Below are 21334 nucleotides of genomic sequence, written 5' to 3'. Positions count from 1 at the left end.
CACATTGATTAAAGTCAAAACAAGAAACTGTTAAAGGGTTAAAGGACTAGCACTCAGTGGAAAAAAAAAAAAAAATAAGACACTGAAAATACAACGTATTTACCTATTCAGTATGGGGCATAGAATTCAGTGCCATTCAATGCCATCAAGAAGATGAAATAAGACCTCTTTTGTTTGGTTTCCCAGCTTTAAATGCCAGATCCTTGTTCATAATCTTAACTTTTAACCTTATTGTCAGGTTTAATCTGATCGGTAGTGAAATGGAATTGAGAGGCCAGGCAAAAGTGGGTCGAAACAGGCTTCTTCTTTTTTTTTTTTTTTTTTTTTAAGATTTTATTTATTTACTCATGACAGAATGAGAGAGAGAGAGAGAGAGAGAGAGAGAGAGAGAGAGAGAGGGAGAAGCAGGCTCCACGCAGAGAGCCTAACATGGGACTCGATCCCGGGCCTCCAGGATCACGCCCCGGGCTGCAGGCGGCGCTAAACCGCTGGGCCGCCGGGGCTGCCCTGAAACAGGCTTTTTAATGGGACGCGGTCTAGCGGCAGGTTCCGCGGGGGCAGGGGAGGGAGAGAGCGGGGAAGTCGCAGGTGGGAAGTCACGCCCAGGCAAACTCGCAGGGGGTTCTATAAAGAATTTTCGTGGGAAGTTGGGGGCAGAGCAGCATTCCGATTAGGGCAAGGGTTATAGGTCTTGTAAGCTAAGTTAGGACAAGGCGGCATTGGTGGGAAGATGGGGGTGGGGCGGCAGAGCGTCCTTATTGGGAGGTTGCTGGCCTCCAGTCGGCCATTTGAGGTCCCCAGTCTCGCCAGCCCAACACTTACAAAGATAGAATGAACATATTAAACAGGATAAAGCATGCATGACTTAGTATTTTTCTATGGATGTCAGTTGGAATCAATACTATGCATGCAGAAAGGATATTCGACAGCACAGTGTTAGAGGACTCTTCTATGTCTCAGGAAGAGAAAGTCCACAAGATCTCAGCAGAAGCTGAAGGTCAGAATGTAAAGAAACCTATATCCAGGTCCAGGAGGTTTATTTAAAAAAAAAAAAAAAATGCTAGAAAGCAAATTCTCTAGCTTCTGGCTAAATTTAGTGAGATGTCACAGTCCAGATGAATCAAGTTTCAGGAAGTAGGATGGATGTCAAATGGCTTATGCCAAAGAGCAGCTTGCTCTTGGAGCATGCTTAAGGCCATTTTGTTCAGAGATTTCATGAAAGAAACAACCTGAAATTGAAACTCTGAGAAGCCCGCTAAAAATTATTTAAAAAATATATATTTTAGACACATTGAATTATATGAAATGACTGACTAAGCCTGCAGCAGTATCCTGAAAAACTTTTTGTTGTTGTTAGTAGGAAATTGTTTCAAGAGCAGAATAACTGAGAATAAGTCTATGTAGCTTTCTGAGCCAAAGTTAGCAGATGTCCTCTTATCTTAAATGTTACATGAAAAACAAGGCAAACAGAATAAAGCATATGGACTTAACAAAATTCAGAGTTGGGTTTAAATAGAAATATACAGTAGCCAGTTTTAAAGTTGTGAATATACCTCCCTTCCAAATAATGATATGACTGACAGCCATGTGCTTGGTTGGCCACAGACACCCAGCCAGTTATTACAGTACCTCTGGTACTGCCAAGATGACTACTATGGTTCCAAATGCCAATGCCACGACTAACACGTTAGCATCATGCTTGCAATGCTCATATCATCCTACATTAGCTACACTGATGTTCCATCTGTCAGAGACATATCTGGCACTTAAATAGTAAATGATACTATATTAGCATGACTTAACAGAACAACAATTAATAGCACCATCTGTTTATTAAAAGCGAGGATATTTGTGTAAACCTTGGCAAAATCTTGCTTTGTGAACAAATATTTTCTCTTGGTAAACTGGGTCAAAAATATTAAAATTTTATCCAAAACAAATCCTTTCAGAGGGACAGCATATCAAATATGATGTTGCACTACTATATATTCTGGAAATAAATGTCTAAACAAACTTAATTCTCTTTGGTGAGAGAATTGCAAATGCATTTTCATGGATGCAGAAGGGAAAAAATGATGACTGAAGACACAAAACATAGTCATGGTTATCCATACATGATATGAGCTAAAAGTCGTAAGAAATTCGAATGCCTTAGGGCCATAAAATATAATCTTCCAATGGAAAATTAAACAGCTTAAGTGAACATAAAAATAACTTCTGCCAAGACTCCTTTCCCTAACTACAACCACACTCCCTCAAACCTTCTACATAATTGAACATACAGAAAGAAATGAGGAAATAAAAAAGAGAAACCAGAAACCAAAATCCACAAGTAAATAAATGAGGTAAGTGGAAATGGGAGAATTCAGATATCTATGGACTTATAATTTAAGAAACCTAAAAATTTTGACCATCACTTTTTTATTTACTATATACAAAGAAAATATGCTGATTTATAAGTGTTATTACAAAGCATTTATGTATTGATTTTCAATGCAGAATGACCTATATGTAATTCCATGGTAATATAAAGAGAAGAGCTTCTTCAATGATATAAACACATAATGCCATTCCACTTTAAATTTTATAATTCACACTTTTCAGAATGTATGACCTTATTATTCTTGTGAAAATTATAAAAATAATCAGCTAAACTTAGCACCAATATCAGTCTTCCTCAATTAATATTTGATTACTACATGAGGGCATTTACAGATTTCTTACCAAGCCAGTTAGCTTTATATTTATTCTTCTTGATTTCAAATCTCAGATAAGGTATATTGAAATAGCAATACAAGAAACAATTATTAAGCATTTACTAAGTACAGGAGATTGGTCTAATTTCTTTGGTCTTTAAATCTCAGGACTTTAATGGTGAAATAAGCACCATTCTTTAATTTTGCCTATAAGGATTTGAGAGACAAAGCTCAGAAAACAGTTCCAAGTCACACAGTTACAAAGGAGCAGGACCAGGTTTCAGCCCCTGGGAATCTGCATACAAAGCCTGCATTCCCCCTCAATGAGTAAACCTATTTCCCCTTTAGATGTTTTAAAATAGCTGTAGATGTGGTCTGATAAATTACACACACAGGGGGCTGGGCCCACTCAACTGATACCCACCTAGAGATTCCCTGCCATCACAGTGCACCAACATTTGGATACACCTAAAATTGAACTTTATTTTATATTAATAATTCTTAAATCATGTCCTTCAATAGGGAGTTTAAGTACAAATAGGTATTTTTGGTATTTTTGAAACAATAGTCCTTTCAAACCTATTGTTTAGTTTGATAACAATTCAAATGAATTTTGACCTTAAATGTTTTAATTTATTCATATCACTTTTAAACTTGAATTGTCTTTTAATAACTTAAAACAATTTAGAATTTTAATTTTAGCAATCAATATATTATCTACTTTATAGAATCTTTTGTTCTCTGAAAATCAAATAAGGACTTGATATTCTGTCAAGTCATTAATAAACATGTTAAATGTGTAAAACAATAACGAAATACTGTATCATAACTGCAGGCTCCTCTCTCCAGACTTAAAACAATTCATTCATCAACACTCTAGAAATAATTTTTTAATTAGCTACTATTACACATAAAATGAACAATCACCTATGTCCTTAGAATGAAATAATATTAAATGCTTCCTGGATCACACAATCTAATAAAGATATAATTAAGATCATGTCACAATTATGTGAATTTACATGTACTGTTTGCCTTCTAGCTGTCATTTTCTTTCCAAACTACTACCACCACATCAGTTATAATATCAGCTGTTCTGGGCAGCCCAGGTGGCTCAGCAGTTTAGTGCTGCTTTCAGCCCAGGGTGTGATCCTGGAGACCCAGGATCAAGTCCCATATCAGACTTCCTGCATGGAGCTTGCTTCTAACTGCCTGTGTCTGTGCTTCTCTCTCTGTGTCTCTCATAAATAAATACATAAAATCTTTAAAAAATAATAATAATATCAGCTGTTCTAAAATTGTGTTCCTGGTAAACATTTACATGATAAGTCAGGAAGTTTAAGAATCTACTTTTCCACTGTTTTAAAATGCTAAATATCATCTCCTATACTTCTGCCCATTTCTCATAATCTAAGCATGCCTAAGCCCTGTAGCTGTCTCTGGTTCCTCTTGTATTTAATATCATAAATAATAATGACAAATATTTCATTCAATAGCAATGTCTAATAATCTATCTTATTTGGATGACAGAGTAAGGTAAATTAAACATCTTGATCTAAATATATATCTAAATGTCCAAGCCTAACTGCATAAACTTTCATTGTTCCATTCTTCTGGAAAACATGTAAGTTAAAAATAAATGGAGAAAAATACAAATTACATATCCAACTGGCATTATCTAGATTTCATATTTTAGGTAGTATTTGCAAAAGTAAATTGTGCAGAGTTCCTTTTTGAATTGAAACTGGGCCAAGAAGAGCCATAACTTACATAGATAAATACATACATACATACATACATACATAAAAGAGGAGAATTTCCCAAACGTGGGGAAGGACTTGAAAACGCAACTCCACAAAGCTAATAGTACAACAGATTACCTGAATGCCAAAAGACATTCTCCAACACATAATATAACGAATCTATCAAAAATCAATGATAAAGATTCTTAAAGTCAGCAGTGGAAAAAAAGAAAGTAACCTCTAAAGCAACCTCTATTAGATTATGAGATTTCTCAGCAGAAACTTTACATGCCAGGAGAGAAAAGAATAATATATTTAATGTGTTGAAAGATAAAAATTGCCAATCAAGAATACTTTCTCCAGCCAAGTTATCCTTTAGATATGTTATAGGAGAAATAAAAGCTTTCCTAGACAAATAAAAGTTAAGGGTGTTCACTATGGTTGTACTAGACTTGAAGAAATGTTAAAAAGGAGTTTTTCAGTCTGACATGAAAAGACACTAATTAGTGATATGAAAACATAAAAGTACACAACACATTCTTAGAAGTGAAAGATAGACAATTAGAAAACTATTAGAATGGTATATTAACCATTTAACTGTCACATAAAGGTTAAAGGCAAAAAATACTAAAAAAAAAGCTATAGCTACTATAATTTGTTAATGAATACACAGCATAAAAGTAGATAAATTATGACATCAAAAATGCAAAAGAGGAGTAAAGAGTGGCACATTTATAGGTGAACAAAGATAAGTTTCTATCAGTATAAAATAGACTGCTATATCTATCTATGTGGTATTTAAACCACAAAGCAAAGATGGTAACCACAAGGCAAAACTCTAGTGTAGATTCACAAAACATTAAAAAAAAAAAAAAAAAAAGAAAAGAAAAGAGAGCATATCACTATGGAAAACCACTAATTTACAATGACAGGCAGAAACAGAAGAGAAAAGGAACAATGGAAAAAACAAAACAACCAGAAAGCAATCAATAAATGACAGTATTAAGTCTTTACATATCAATAATCACTTTAAATGTAAATGTACTGAATTTACTGAACAAAAGACACAGAGTAACTGGATAGCTTAAAACAAACAAAACAAAAATCTATGCGCTGCTTACAGGAGACTTATTTAAGCTCTAAAATCACACGGGTTCAAGTAAAGGAGTGGAACTACATATCTTATGCAAATAGAAGCAAAAAGAAAGTGAGGATAGGCGTACATACATCAGACAAAATACAATTTAAGACAAAAACAGTACCAAGAGATGAAGAATGTCACTATAAGATGATAAGTAGGAAAATACATTAAGATATAAAAATCATAAATATATATACACCAAACATTGAAACACTTAAACATATTTGGTAAATACTAACAGCTCTAAAGGGAGAAATAAACAATAATACAATGATAGTAGGAAACTTCAATGAATAAATAGCGCAGCTATATGCTATATATATAACATTCCATCCAAAAACAGGACATACATTCTTCCCAAGTACATACAGAACATTGAGATACATTATATGATAAGCACAAAGCAATTTTTAGGGCAGCCCTGGTGGCTCAATGGTTTAGCACCTCCTTCAGCCTGCGGTGTGACGGTGTGATCCTGGAGATCCCGGATCGAGTTCCACGTCGGGTTCCCTGCATGGAGCCTGCTTCTCCCTCTGCCTGTGTCTCTGCCTCTTTCTCTCTCTTGCTCTCTCTCTCTCTCTGTCTGTCATGAATGGATAAATAAAATCTTTTTAATTTTTTTTTTTTTATTTATTTATGATAGTCACACACACAGAGAGAGCATGCACCGGGAGCCTGACGTGGGATTCGATCCCGGGTCTCCAGGATCGCGCCCTGGGCCAAAGGCAGGCACCAAACCACTGCGCCACCCAGGGATCCCAAAATCTTAAAAAAATAAAATAAATTTTAAAAAAGCAATTTCTAGAAAATTTAAGAATAAAAGTATAACAACTATCTTTTCTAATTACAATGCGGTGAAACTAGAAAACAAGAAAAACTGGAAAAGCCTAAATTCAAACAAACACCATACTTCTGAATAACGAATAGGTCAAAAAAAGTATCAAATGGGAAATCTAGAAAATTTTCAAACAAACGAGAAGGGAAACATAGTATACCAAATCCTGTGAAATACTGCAAAATTAGTACTGAAAGGACACTTTATATATTTATTTATAGCAATAAATGCATATAAGAAATTAGAAAACTCTCAAACAACTTTATACTTCAATGAACTAGCAAAACAAAAAACATAACTAAGCCCAAAGTTAGCAGAAGGCTAAAAATAATCAAAATCAGTAGAAAGATGAAATCAGAGAAAAAACAGAAAGGAGCAATAAAACTAAGAGCTGTTTTTTTCAGAAAGATATAATTGGCAACACTTTAAGTGGCCTAATGAAGTAAAGAGAGCTTAAATAAAATTAGAGAAGGAGACAGTACAATTCCATTAATGCTACAGAAATACAAAATAAAATCATAAAGGTAATACTATGAAAAATTGTATACCAATACATTAGATAATCTAGGAGAAACTAAAAAGTTCCTAGAAATACAAAACCTACCAAGATCATATCAAGAAAAAATAGAAAATCAGAAGACACCAGTAACAAATTAAGAGACTGAATTAGTAATCAGAAACTTCCCAACACAGAAAGCCCCAGGACCAGATGGCTTCACTGGCAAATTCTACTAAACAGTTGAAGAAGAATTAACACCAATGCATCTCAAACTCCTCCAAGATATGGAAGAGAAGGGAACACTTCCAAACTCATTTTAAGAAGCCAACATTACCCTGATACCAAAGCAACACTACAAACACCACCACCACCACCACTACAGAATGATATCCCTGAAAAATATACCACAGAGATAGGACCCATGGGTAGAAAGAGCTGCCTTTTATAGATGCAAAAATTCAACATAATAATAACACTCAATTCAAGAACACATTAAAAGTTTATTCACCTTGATCAACTGGGATTTATTTCAAAGACACAAGGATATGGTTCTACATCTGCAAATAAATGTAATACATCAATAAAATGAAATATTAAAAAAAAATCACACCATCATCTCAATAAATGCAGAAAAAATATTTGAAAAAATACATCATCTCATGATGAATGTCCCCTCAACAGATTAGGTATAGGAGGAACATGCCTTATCATAATAAAGGCCATTTATAATAAAACTACCTAACATTATACTCAACGGTGCAAAATTAAAAGCCTTTCTGTTAAGATCAGGAACAAAATGAGGATGTCCACTCTCACCACTTTTATTCAGTATAATTCTGAAAGTCCTGGCCAGAGCAATTAGGCAGGAAAAAGAAAAGCCATCCAAATTGGAAAGAAAGTAAAATTGTCATCATTTTCAGACTATATGATTTTTATATGTAGAAAATATAATAAAGAATAAAAAAACCATTAGAGCTAATCAAATCTAGTAAAGTTGAAGGATATAAAATCAACATATAAAAATCTCATTTACTTACACTAGTAAGGAAACATGAAAAATAAATGAAAACTGTTTCATTCATAATAGCATCAGAAATAATAAAAGACCTTGGAAAAATTTAACCAAGTTAGTAAAAGATCCATACAATAAAAACTGGACGAATTTGTTGAAAGAAATCAAAGATACAGACAGAAAGAGACTTGTACTCACAGATCAGAATAATTAATTTTGTTAAAATGTTCACACTACCCAACCATGGATAGATTCAACACAATGTCTAGGATTCCAATGGTATTTTACACAAAAAAAAGAAAACTCAAAATTTGTGTGGAACTACAAAAGATCCCAAATAGACAAAGAATCCTGAGAAAGAAGAAAAAGCCAGAGGCATCACACCTCTGACTTCAGTCCTACAAAGCTACAGTAATTTAAAAAATATGGTAATGGCACAAAAAAAAAGACATGGAGCAATGGAGCAGAATAGACAGCCAGGAACAAAACCATTACATATATGGTCAACTAATATTTGACAAGGGAGTCAAAACACCCAATGGGGGAGGCCTGGGTGGCTCAGTGGTTGAGCATCTGCCTTTGGCTCAAGACATGATCCCAAAGTTCCAGGATAAAGTCCCACATCTAGCTCCCTGAATGGAGCCTGCTTCTCCTCACCTTGTCTATGCTTCTGCCTCTTTCTCTCTCTCTCTGTCTCATGAATAAATAAATTAAATCCTAAAAACAAAACAAAACAAACAAACAAACAAAAAAACAATGGAATAAAAATGGTTTCTTCCTCAAATTGTGCTAGCCAAATTGGGAGAAATACATGCAGAAATTGGACCCCTATTTTATAGTATTCACAAAAGTTAACTTGAAATGTATCAAGATAGACCTAAAACTTAAAACTCCTTAAGAAATTCCTCTACATTGGTGTTGGCAGTGATTTTTTTTGGGGATATGACACCAAAAGCACAAATAACAAAAGCAAAAAACAAGTGGGACTATATCAAATGTCAAAATTGCACAGCAGAAAAAAAAGAAAGGAAAAGAAAAAGAAAAGGTAACCTACAGAATGTGATAACATATTTTCCAGCCATCTATCGGACAATGGGTTAATATCCAAAATATATAAAGAATTCATACAACACATTAAGAAAAAAAACCCGAACAGTCCAATTTCAAAATGGCCAGAGGAGCTAAGTAGACACTTTTCCAAAGATGATATCCAAATGGCCAACAGGTATATGAAAAGATACTCATCACCAATCAAAAGGGAAGTGCAAACCTCAGCCACAGGGAGAGATATCCTTACATCTATTAGAATGGCTATTATCAGGAAGACAGAAGACAACAAGTAATGATGAGGATGTGCAGAACCTTTTATATGGTTTTATATGGTTTTATACATAACCTTGTATATGGTTGGTGGAAATGTAAATTGGTTCAGACACTATGGAAAACAATATACAGTGTCATCAAAAAATTAAAAAAAATATAAAAGATTTTATTCATTCATTCATTAATTCATTCTTCATGAGAGACACACACAGAGAGAGAGAGAGAGAGAGAGAGGCAGAGACACAGGCAGAGGGGGAAGCAGGCTCCATGCAGGGAGCCAGATGTGAGACTCGATCCTGGGACTCCAGGATCATGCCCTGGGCTGAAGGCAGGCGCTAAACCACTGAGCCACCCAGGGATCACAAACATTAAAATTTGAACTACCATATGACCCAGTAATTCTACTTCTGATTTATAAACAAAAGAAAAAAACAGAGTATCAAAAAGATATATGCATTCCTATTTTTATTGTGAGATTATTCACAATAGCCAAGGTAAGGTAACAACCTAAATGTCCATCAACAGATAAATTGTGATATGAATGTATGTATGTATATATGTATGTATGCACATATGTGTAAAACACATATACACACACAATGGAATATTATTTAGTCAGGAGAAAAAACATCCTGGCATTGTAACAATATGAATCACCTTTGAGAACATTATGCTAAGTAAGATAAGTCAGAGATTGTCAAACCCTCTCTGATATTATTTACATGTGTGATCTGAAAAAGCCAAACAAAAAAGCAGAGTAAAGTGGAGGTTACCAGAAGGTGGGTGATGGAGAGATAGGACGGATATTGTTTAAGGGTATGAACTTGCAACACGTAGTAAATAAGTCCTAGAGATCTAATGCACAGTATATTGAATATAGACACAATATTGTACTATAAGCCTCAAGCTACTTGGAAGACTAGATCTGGAAATTATTCCAACCACCAGAAAGAAATTATAATTATGTGGTATAACAGATGTGCTAATTATTGTCACAATGGCAATCATATTATAATATATAAATGTATCAAATCAACATTTTGTACACCTTAAATTTACACATTGTTATATGTCAATTTAAACAATACAATAAGAATATTCAGTATCTTTTCCATGACACTTTTATTGATATACCATATAAATGATCTACTTGAAGTATCTATTTTTTTAGTTTATCGAGTTGTACATTCATCATGAAAGTCAGTATTATAATATTTTTATTACCTCATAAGAAACTGGGAACCCATTAGCAGTCAGTCTCCTGTTGTCTCTCTGTGGAAATGACTAGAGAAACTGCTAATCTACTCTGTCTCTGGATTTGCTTATTTTTGGCATTTTACATACATGAAACCATAAGGCATGTCATCCTTCGTGACTGACTTCTTTCACTTAGCATATTGATTTAAAGTTTTATTCATATTGTAGCAAGTACCAGTATATATTTTAAAATAAATTGTTGAATAATATTGCAGTATATACATGCATCATATTTTAATTACCCATTCATCAGTTGGGGACATTTGGGTTGTTTCTATTATAAAAGGATAAAATACAAGATCTTATTTTACCTTTTTCTATACATGAATAAGCTTATGAAAAAATATTTAAGTGCACAGAAATCTGAAAATTATTAATTCAGATAGAGTTGATTTCTGTGTCTTTAAAACATTGATGCATTCTTTTAAAATGCCAAGAGAGTTTTCACAGTGGACTATAAGATCACAAAGTTACTGTTAGTAATTTAATAAGTATCAAATATAGAGATATGTGTTTCTACTGTAATGACACTTGACTTCAAAAATTAAGTGTCTTTTTTCTGTAAATTTAAAAAATATGCCAAATAGTCCTTGAATTAAAGACAATAAAGGTTGAAAATATAATAAAACTGCAAATATTATGTACCAAAAACTATGTGATAAGGTGTTTATCAGAGGAAAATGGAAACAAAAATATATAATTAGTGCTAATATTTATGAATAGCAACAAGTAAATTAAGCATCTTTCTAAAAGATACAGAAAGTAATATCAAAGCAAACAATAGGAAGGCCAAATGTAGAATTTATCAAGTTAAAAATAGACATTGTTATTAAAAATAACCCACTAGAAATCTAAATAAAGAATCTCAAACAACAACAACAAATCCAGTAATTTTAGCATTTAAAAATTTTAAATGATAAACGATTTCAATATAAAACATAATGGGAAAAGTGGGGAGAGCTTAGGAAGATGGTAGAGTAGGAGGACCCTGAGCTCTCCCAACCCCACATTTACAACTAAATATCACCCACATCCTAGTAGATAAACTAGAGAGTGATCCAAAGACGGGCTGAACAAACTCACAACTAAATATAGGGAAGACTGCATCTGGAGGGTTAGGAAGGTCAGAAAAAGAGAGGGAGGCTGCCTGCAGGAGGGAAGGAGCTGCATACACAAAGACAACAGGGAAATGGGCCCTCTCGTGAGGGAGCTCACATGGGTTAGACTCATCCCCTCCACATAACAGTTAGCTTTAAAATCCAGAGTGTTGGGCAGCCCAGGTGGCTCAGTGGTTTAGTGCCACCTTCAGCCCAGGGTGTGATCCTGGAGACTAGGGATAGGGTCCTATGTCAGGCTCCCTGCATGGAGCCTGCCTCTCTCTCTGCCTGTGTCTCTGCCTCTCTCTCTCTCTCCCTCTCTGTGTCTCTCATGAATAAATAAATGAAATTCAAAAAAAAAATCCAGAGTGCTGAATTCCATGAGTTTTTAAAACTAGTGGGACTTGAAGCCTGGAGCTTTAAAAGTCAGCCTACCTACCTGGGCTAGCAGGGAGAGCAAGTGATAGCTGGGTTGACCCCTTAAAGATATAGCAGCCTGCATGGAGAGAAAACATAAAAACAGTAATTTACAGAATGCCAGGAGCAAACAGAAGACAGCTGTTCATATTGATTTTGGAGCATGTTGGGTGACTTAACCAAAAACTAGGAAACTGATAGGCAATATTTTTATCCTCTGCCTCTGAGCATAAACACAGAGCCACCTGCAGAAAGCAGTACTGCACAGACACTACCTAAACTGCCAGCAATGTACCATGGCCACAAGTTCTCCTGAGGACACTCATACTCCCAGCCAGCCTTGGGCCAGGACTCTGGGTAAATTGTGTTAAAGCCATGCATAGCCCCCAGCTGCCATAGTGCACAGCACCAACCCCCCCACCACACCCCCAGGCCACCGCACCATTTAGGAAGATCTGGCTAGAACTAGTGGCCCAGGGCATATTCTGTTAAAACTGCTGCCCCACTCCCAACATCCCTAGTGGGCCCTCCACCTTAGAGTTGGCATGCATGGATCCAACTAACACCATAGTAGGCAGTCAGTGCAGTTGACACACTGAAAGAAAAAGTGACTCAGACACAACAGCAGAGCATAAGTAACACACAGATGATACTCTCCTGAAGTGCTAGGTTCTGGTGAACAAGGGACACTGCACTGCAGGGAACTCCAGGACTGCTGGAGACTTAATTTAAATTATAAATTCACTGCTTCAAAAACAGAAGGCATAGGTGACTATAACACAAACACAGAGAGGCAGACAACATGAGAAGACAGAGAAATTTATCTTAAATGAAAGAACAGGGCAAAGGCACTGTCAGATATAAGCAAAACAGATATAAGCAACATACCTGACTGATAATTTAAAGCAATGATCATAAAGATACTCACTGGACTTGAGAAAAGGGTGAAAGACATAAGTGGGACCTTAACACAGAGATAAAATGTTCAGTAAATGAAATGAAAAACACACATTATGGAATGAACAGCAGAATAGAAGAAGTACAGGAACAAATTAGTGACATAGATGAAAGTAACAGAAAGTAATCAAGCTGAACAAAAGAGAGAAGCAGAATACACTTAGAGGACTCAGTGACTCCATCAAATATAGTATTGTTTGTATTATAAGAGTTCCAGAAGAAGAGAGGAAAAGGGGGACAGAAAATATATTTGAAGAAATAATAGGTGAGAAATTCTGTAATCTGGGGAAGGAAACTGATACCCATAATTGGGAGGCACAGAGAACTTCCATCAAAATCAATAAAAGCAGACGCACACCAAGACATTGTGATTAAATTTGCAAAGCATAGTGATAAAGAAAAAAAAAAATCTTACAAGCAGCAAGACAAAACAACTCCCTAACTTATAAAGGAAGATAAAAATATTAGCAGCAGATCTATCCACAGAAATTTGCCAGGCCAGAAGAAAGTGGCATGATATATTCAAAATACTGAATAGAATACATCTGCAGTCAAGAATACTGAGTAGGGCTATCATTCAGAATGGGAGAGATAGAAAGTTTCTGAGACAAACCGAAAGTAAAGGAGCTAGTGACCACTAAATCAGCCCTGTGAGACATATTAAAGGGGATTCTGAGTGGAAAGGAGAGACCAAAGGTGACACTAAAAAGGTAAGAAACACAAAAGCAGTATAAGGAGTATTTCTTAAAAAAAAAAAAAAAGATCAAGAAACCACACGCAGAAAAGGATATAAAATATAACATATACCTAAAACATGGGGAGGAGAGGAGAAAAGCATGAATTCAAACTAAAACCACCATCAATTTAATATAGACTGCCAAATGCATAAGAGGTTATGTACAAGCCTAATAATAAACATATATCAAAAACTACTAATAAATATGCAAATAATAAAGATAAGGAGCTCTAAATCTTTCACCAAAGAAAATAAGCAAAACATGAAAGAGAAAAATCAGAAAAAGTCTTCAGAGTCAACCACAAAATAAAATGGCAATAAATACATATAAATCAATAATTTCTTTGAATGTAAATGATGTAAGTGCTCCAATCAAAAGACATGGGGTGACAGAGTGGATTAAAAAAAAAAAAAACCTGTTTTATATATACAAAAACTCATTTTAGACCTAAAGATACCTATAGATTAAAAGTGAGGGGATGAAGAAATAGCTATTATGCAAATGGATGTCAAAAGAAAGTCACAGTAGCAATATTTATATGGAACAAACTAGATTTTAAAACGATTATAACAAGAGACAAAGAAGAACATTATATAGTAATAAAGGGGAAATTCCAACAGATGATATAACATTTGTAAATATTTATGTGCCCAACATAAGAGCACACAAATACATAAAACAGATAATAACAAACATAAAGGAACTAATTGATAATAAAGCAATAATAGTAGGAAGCCACACCATGCATTTTTCTGACCTCAAATCTACAAATCAACAAGAAAAATTCTGATGACCACAAATACATGGAGGTTAAGTTACTTGCTACTGAACAATTAATGTTTCAACCAGTAAATGAAATAAAAACTAAAAAAAAAAAAAAAAAACTACACAGAAACCAATGAAAATGAAAACAGAACTCCAAAACTTTGGGATTCAGCACAAGTGATTCTAAGAGGGAAGTTTATAGCAATAGAGCTCTACCTAAAGAAGAAAGAAAAATCTCAAATAAAAAGCAGAACCTTAAACTTAAAGGAGCTATTAAAAGAACAACAAACAATACCTAATACAAGTGAAAGGAAGGAAATAATAAAGATTAGAGCAAAAATACATCATATAGAAACTAAAAAAAAAAAAAAACAAAATAATAGAACAGATGAATGAAACCAGAAGGTGGTCCTTTAGGGGGAAAAAAATCGATATGATTGATAAACCTATAGCCAGACTCAGCAAAAATAAAAAAGACCCAAATAAATAAAATCACAAGTGAAAGAGAAGGAATAACAACAAATACCACAGAAATACAAATAATCATAGGAGGATTTTATGAAAACAGATAAAGGCACTACAAAAAAAGAGGGCAAGTCTCTGAGGAACTTAGATGCAAAATTCTTCAATACATTGGCAGCAAACCAACTTCAACAATACATTTTAAAAAAATCATTCTTCACAATTAAGTGAGATTTATTCCTGGGTTGCAAATGTGGTTCAGTATTTGTAAGTCAATCAGTGTGACTCATCACATCAATAAGAGAAAGGATAAAAAGCATATGATAATTTTAATAGGCACAGAAAAAACATTTGAAAAGTTCAAAATCCATTCATAATAAAAACACTCAACAAAGTAGGTTTATAAGGAACATACCTAACATAGTAAAGGCCATTGATGAAAAACCCATAGCTAAAATCATATCCAATGGTGGAAAAACTTAGAGCTTTTCCCTTAAGGTCAGAAACAAGAAATGGATGTCCAGCTTCCCCACTTCTACTCAACATAATACTGGAAGTCCTGGCCACAGCAATCCGACAACAAAAAGAAATAAGCGGCATTTAAATCAGGAAGGAGGAAGTCAAATTTTCACTATTTGCAGATGACAAGATACTATGTATTGAAAACCTGAAAGATTCCACCAAAACACTACTAAAACTGATACACAAATTCAGTAAAGGCATAGGACAGAAAAGTCGATGTACAGAAATCTATTGCATTTCCATATATGTATAATGAACTAGCGGAAAGAGAAATTAAGAAAACAATCCCATTTACAACGGTACCAAAAATAAGATAAAAATAAGATACCTAGGAACACACTTGTACTCCAAAAACTATAAAGCACTGATGAAAGAAATTGAAGACAACACAAACAAATGGAAAGACATGCTCATTGATTGGAAGAATATTGTTAAAATATCTCTACTACACAAAGCATTCTAAACATTTCATACAATCCCTATCAAAATTCCAACAGTTTTTAATAGAACTAGAAGAAACTATTTTATTTATTCATGAGTGACACACAGAGAGAGGCAGAGACATAGGCAGAGGGAGAAGCAGGCTCCATGCAGGGAGCCTGATGAGGAACTCAATCCTAGGACCCTGGGATCAGGGCCTGACCTGAAGGCAGATGCTCAACCACTGAGTCACCCAGGCATCCCTAGAAGAAACAATTTTAAAATGTGTATGGGACCACAAAAGAACCCAAATAGCCATAGAACCTTGAAAAAGAGAAGCAAAGCTGGAGACATCACAATTCCAAACTTCAAACTGTATTTCAGAGTTGTAGTGATCAAAACAATATAGTACTGGCACAAAAATAGACACATAGATCAACAGAACAGATTAGAAAACCTAGAAAAAAACCCACAAAATTATATGGTTGCTTAATCTTTGACAAAACAGGAAAAATATACAATGGGAAAACAACAGTCTCTTCAACAAATGGTGTTGGTGGGGCACTTCGGAGGCTCCATCAGTTAAGTGTCTGCCTTCACCTCAGGTCCTGATTTCAGGGTCCTGGGATTGAAGCTCACTTTCAGGCTCCCTGCTCAGTGGGGAGCCTGCTAATCCCTCTTCCTCTGCCACTGTCCCTGCTTCTGCTTTCTCTCTCTCTCAAATAAATATATTTTAAAAAATAACCCTATTAAAAACAACAACCAAATGCTGTTGGTAAAATAACAGCAACATGCAGGAGAATGAAATTCGACCATTTCCCTACACCATACACAAAAATAAACTTAAAATGGATGAAGACCTAAATGTAAGCACTGAAACTATAAAAATCCTAGAGGAGAACAAAAGCAATGACCTCTTTGACATCAGCTGTAGTAACATTTTTCTAGATATGTCTCCTGAGGCAAGGGAAACAAAAGCAAAAATAAACTATTGGGATGTCACCAAAATAAAAAATTTCTGCACAGTGAAGGAAAAAAAACCCAACAAAACTGAAAGACAACCTACAGAATGGTAGAAGATATCTGCAAATGACATATCTGATAAAGGGTTAGTATCTAAAATCTGTAAAGAACTGATTAAGCCTAACACCCCCCCAAAAAAAAACCCAAATAATCCAATTAGAAAATAGGCAGAAGACATGAACAGATATGTTTCCAAAGAAGGCATACAGATGGCCAAGAGACACATGGAAAGATGATCAGCATCAACCATCATCAGGGAAATGCTCAGGTCATGATCTCAAGGTCTTAGGATGGAGCCCTGGGTTGAAATCTCTGTTCAACAAGGAGTCTGCTTCCCCCTCTCTCTCTGCCACAGCTCATACTCAAGTGCTCACTCTCACTCTCTCCTCAAAATAAAAAAATTAAAAAGAAAAAAACCTACAATGAGATACCACTTGTCTGAATGGCTAAGATCAAAACAAGAAATGACAAGTATTTGCAAGGAAGTAAGAAGAAGGAACCATAATGCAAATCAAACTGGTGTAGCCACTGTGGAAAACAGTATAGAGGTTCCCTAAAAAGTTAAAAATAGAACTAACCTATAATCTAGCTGTGGTATTACTGGATGTTCACCCAAATAATACAAAAATACTAATTCAAAGGGATTCATGCACCCCTATGTTTATAGCAACAATATATATATATATATATATATATACACACACACATATATATATGTATATATGTCATATATATATGACATATATATGTGTGTATATATATATATATATACACACACACACACATACACATATTAGAATATAATTCAGCCATATTAATAAGGAAATCTTGACATTTCCAAGGACATGAATGGAACTAGAGAGTATTATGATAAACAAAATAAGTCAGACAAAAGCAAATAACATATTATTTCACTCACATATGGAATTTAAGAAACAGAAAACACCAGCAAAGGGTGGGGGGGTGGGATTGAAGAGCAAGTGACAAACCAAGAAACAGACTCTTAACTATAGAGAAATGACAGTTACCAGGGGAGACTTGGGTAGGGGATGGGTTAAATTGGTAGTGGGAGTTAAAGAGTGTACTTGTCATGACGAACACTGGGTGATGTATGCAATTGTTGAATCACTGTGCAATACACCAAAAACTAGCACAACACTGTATATTAACTGGAATTAAAATAAAAACTTAAAAAAAAAGTATTTATTCATGAGAGAGAAAGAGAGAGAGGCAGAGACACACATAGAGAGAGCAGCAGACTCTTCACAGGGAGCCCAATGTGGGACTAAATCCCAGGACCCGGGATCATGCCCTGAGCCAAAGGCAGTTGCTCAACCGCTGAGCCACCCAGGTGTCCCAAAATAAAAACTTAAAAAAAAAGAGAAAAGTTTGTAAAAACAACATACAGAAAAAGAAGAAATAATGATAAAATAAGCACAAAACCAGAGAATTAGAAGTATTATGAGTTAATTTTTACAATATTCTGAAAAAATTCTTAGATAAAATATTAGGAAAATACAGTTTACTTAAGAATAATTTAGAAGTAAGAAATTATCTACAAAGCTAACTTTTCATAGATGGAATGCAGAATTTGTCAATAAATCTTTTAATTAAATTTAATTAATACAGTTGGATAGTTTGCAGATGACTACTACCAAATGTTTAAAGATAACTCTAAGGATTTAGAGAAGATTGTTCTTTCTACAGATCACTCTCTGTCTCTCTCTGTCTGTCTGTCTCCCTCACACACAAACAATTTATTCATGAATATGTTAAAAAATATTAGTAAAATATTCGTGTACTAGAAAAGATAAAGATAGTGTGCTTCATTTAGTTTTATTTATATCCTCTAATACTTCCTCCTTTGTAGAGAGATCACAAAATCCCAAGACTACAAAAAGGAGTTGAAAGTGTTGAAAAACATTTCTAGGCTCAAGATGCAGTGGCTCCTGTTCTGGGTGCATGTCAGCAAATGGAACTTAAGATTTACTTTTGTGTCCATATAAATGCTCTGCTTGACCCGGAGTGCAGTATACATAGCCAGCCAATTCCCAAATGTCAAGCCCACTATGAGTTTTACATTGAATTTCCTTCTTCCAGAAAAGTGGTCTATGTGACCCCAAATCATCAGATATTTTCTGGTTTTCTCTTCATGTCCTTTATTCTTTATCCTATAAAAGCTTCTTGCCTTATGCAACATTTTGCAGTTCCCCAAAGTAGACTGTCTACTTCATGAAGGGTTAATGTTTGTTTGTATCATCTAAAGTCTTTAATAATTTTTCAACAATAACCAACATGAACATTCATTTTTCAGTGATGATAGTCACTCACTGAATGCTCAAGGCTATGAACACTTGCTTTTCTGGGTCTAAAACTAGAGCTTCAGGATGGTATCCCTACTGGAGAGTTTTGTTTGTTTGTTTGTTTGTTTGTTTGTTTGTTTGTTTTTTACTTGGCATCCTTGCATTCCAAAAGGTAGGGTGATACTTGATGTCTATGGGCAAGTTTTAAGCTGATACATAAAATGCAAACAATAATGTATAAAACCAGATAGAATCTTGTAATCACAGACTTACTGTCTAGAAGTGACCTCCAGGAACAGAGATTTAGCTGTTTGGGTTCTTCTGCAGCATTAGCTTGGGCATCTGAGATTCAAACTTTTAGAATTGGATTATTCACAGCTGTTCTCAAACTTGAGTGAACATCAGAATCACCTGGAGGGTTTATTAAACCACAGATGGCTGGGTCTCACTACCAGTTTCTGATTTGTAGGTCTGAATAAGGTCTAAGAATTTGCATTTCTAATGAGATCCCAGGAAATGGTAATAATGCTGGTCCATCCAGGGCCGCACTTCAAGATCTAGACTAAGCTCCTCCTTGTGAGATGGAGAAATAGGCTTAGTGAGATTAGAAATAACCTGCCCAGGGGGTGCCTGAGTGGCACAGTTGGTTAAGCCTCAGACTCTTGGTTTCAGCTCAGGTCATGATTTCAGGGTCATGATCTCAGTATCTTCAGATTGAGCCCATGTCCAGCTCCAGGCTCAATGCAGAGACTGCTTAAAATCCTCTTTCTCCTTTTGCCTCTGCCCTTCTTGTTCTTGCTCTCTCTTTCTCTCAAATAAATCTTAAAAACAAACAAACAAAAACAGTCAGTTGCTCAGGATCACACTGCCAGTTTTGACACAGCCAGAAGTCACTCTTTAAGCACGTCGCAGTTCATTATTTCTCTCTCTCCCTCTTCTCCCCATCAAATTTATGTACATATTATATATATATACATATATATGTATATATATTAGTTTTTCCTTTAAAACAACAGAAAGTTGGGATCCCTGGGTGGCTTAGAGGTTTAGTGCCTGCCTTTGGCCCAAGGTGTGATCCTAGAGTCCCGAGATCGAGTCCCACATCGGGCTCCTTGCATAGAGCCTGCTTCTTCATCTGCCTGTGTCTCTGCTTCTCTCCCTCTCTCTGTGTCTCTTATGAATAAATAAATAAAATCTTTAAAAAATAATAAAATAAAACAACAAAAAGCTTGACCTTCACCAGAATGAGTGGTGAAGAGTTAGGAAATTATTGCATTGAAAAACAAAGTAGGACCATGCTTCCACAATAAACTATATTGAAGTTAAAAAAAAAAAAAAAACCTCCAAATTCAATAGTTTAAAAGAACAAGTTTGTTTCTCGCTTCATCTGTATTACCATTAAGGGACAGCAGGTTTTCCAAATCTGGCTTACCCATGGATCCAAACTAAAGAAATCATTATTAATTAAGGAGAGAAGGGATGAGATATAAAAATTTCACAGTGGCTTTTATTATTTCCACCTAGATGTGGCATAATTCACCTCCACTCATTTTATTATCTACAGAAAGTCACTCAAGAACACCTAAAGTGTTTGACATCTTTTATGCCTCATCTCAAGACCTCTTAGTCTTTCTTTTGGCATTGACTTTTGTTGTATGTAACCAACAAAATATGTATAGTCTTAGAGCACCATGGCTTACTGGCAGGGTGTATAACTTTCTGTATAAAGGTTGCCTACCCACCCACTGAAAAGGCATTTGTAGGGAAGGTCACTCAGCCATCATGGGATATGCAAAAATTCATGCCTGTGAAAGAATAATATCCCCAGATCAATCTTTGCCCTATATGGGATGAATATAGCACACACTTTCTTCTTTATAGGCAGTTAGTCCCATGTTTGAATTCAAATGATAAGATGATCAGAAAGATTGAGTTCTAGTTGCCCAGTAGAATAATATAATAAGCTCAATAACTCATCCTTGAATTAACTTTCCTCCCTTTCTTGTTTTATTCTTCCTAGTTTCTTCATTCCTATTCTTAGTTCCCAAAATAAAATACCTACATATAAACACATCTCTGAAGTTCTGTTAAGACATCTATTTTCAAAAAGGTTAAGAAAGTACAAT

Source organism: Canis lupus, chromosome 31, assembly GCF_003254725.2.
Source record: "Canis lupus dingo isolate Sandy chromosome 31, ASM325472v2, whole genome shotgun sequence".
Classification (NCBI taxonomy): Eukaryota; Metazoa; Chordata; class Mammalia; order Carnivora; family Canidae; genus Canis; species Canis lupus.
The sequence above is the reverse complement of the archived record's forward strand: the minus strand, read 5'-3'. Positions refer to the sequence as shown.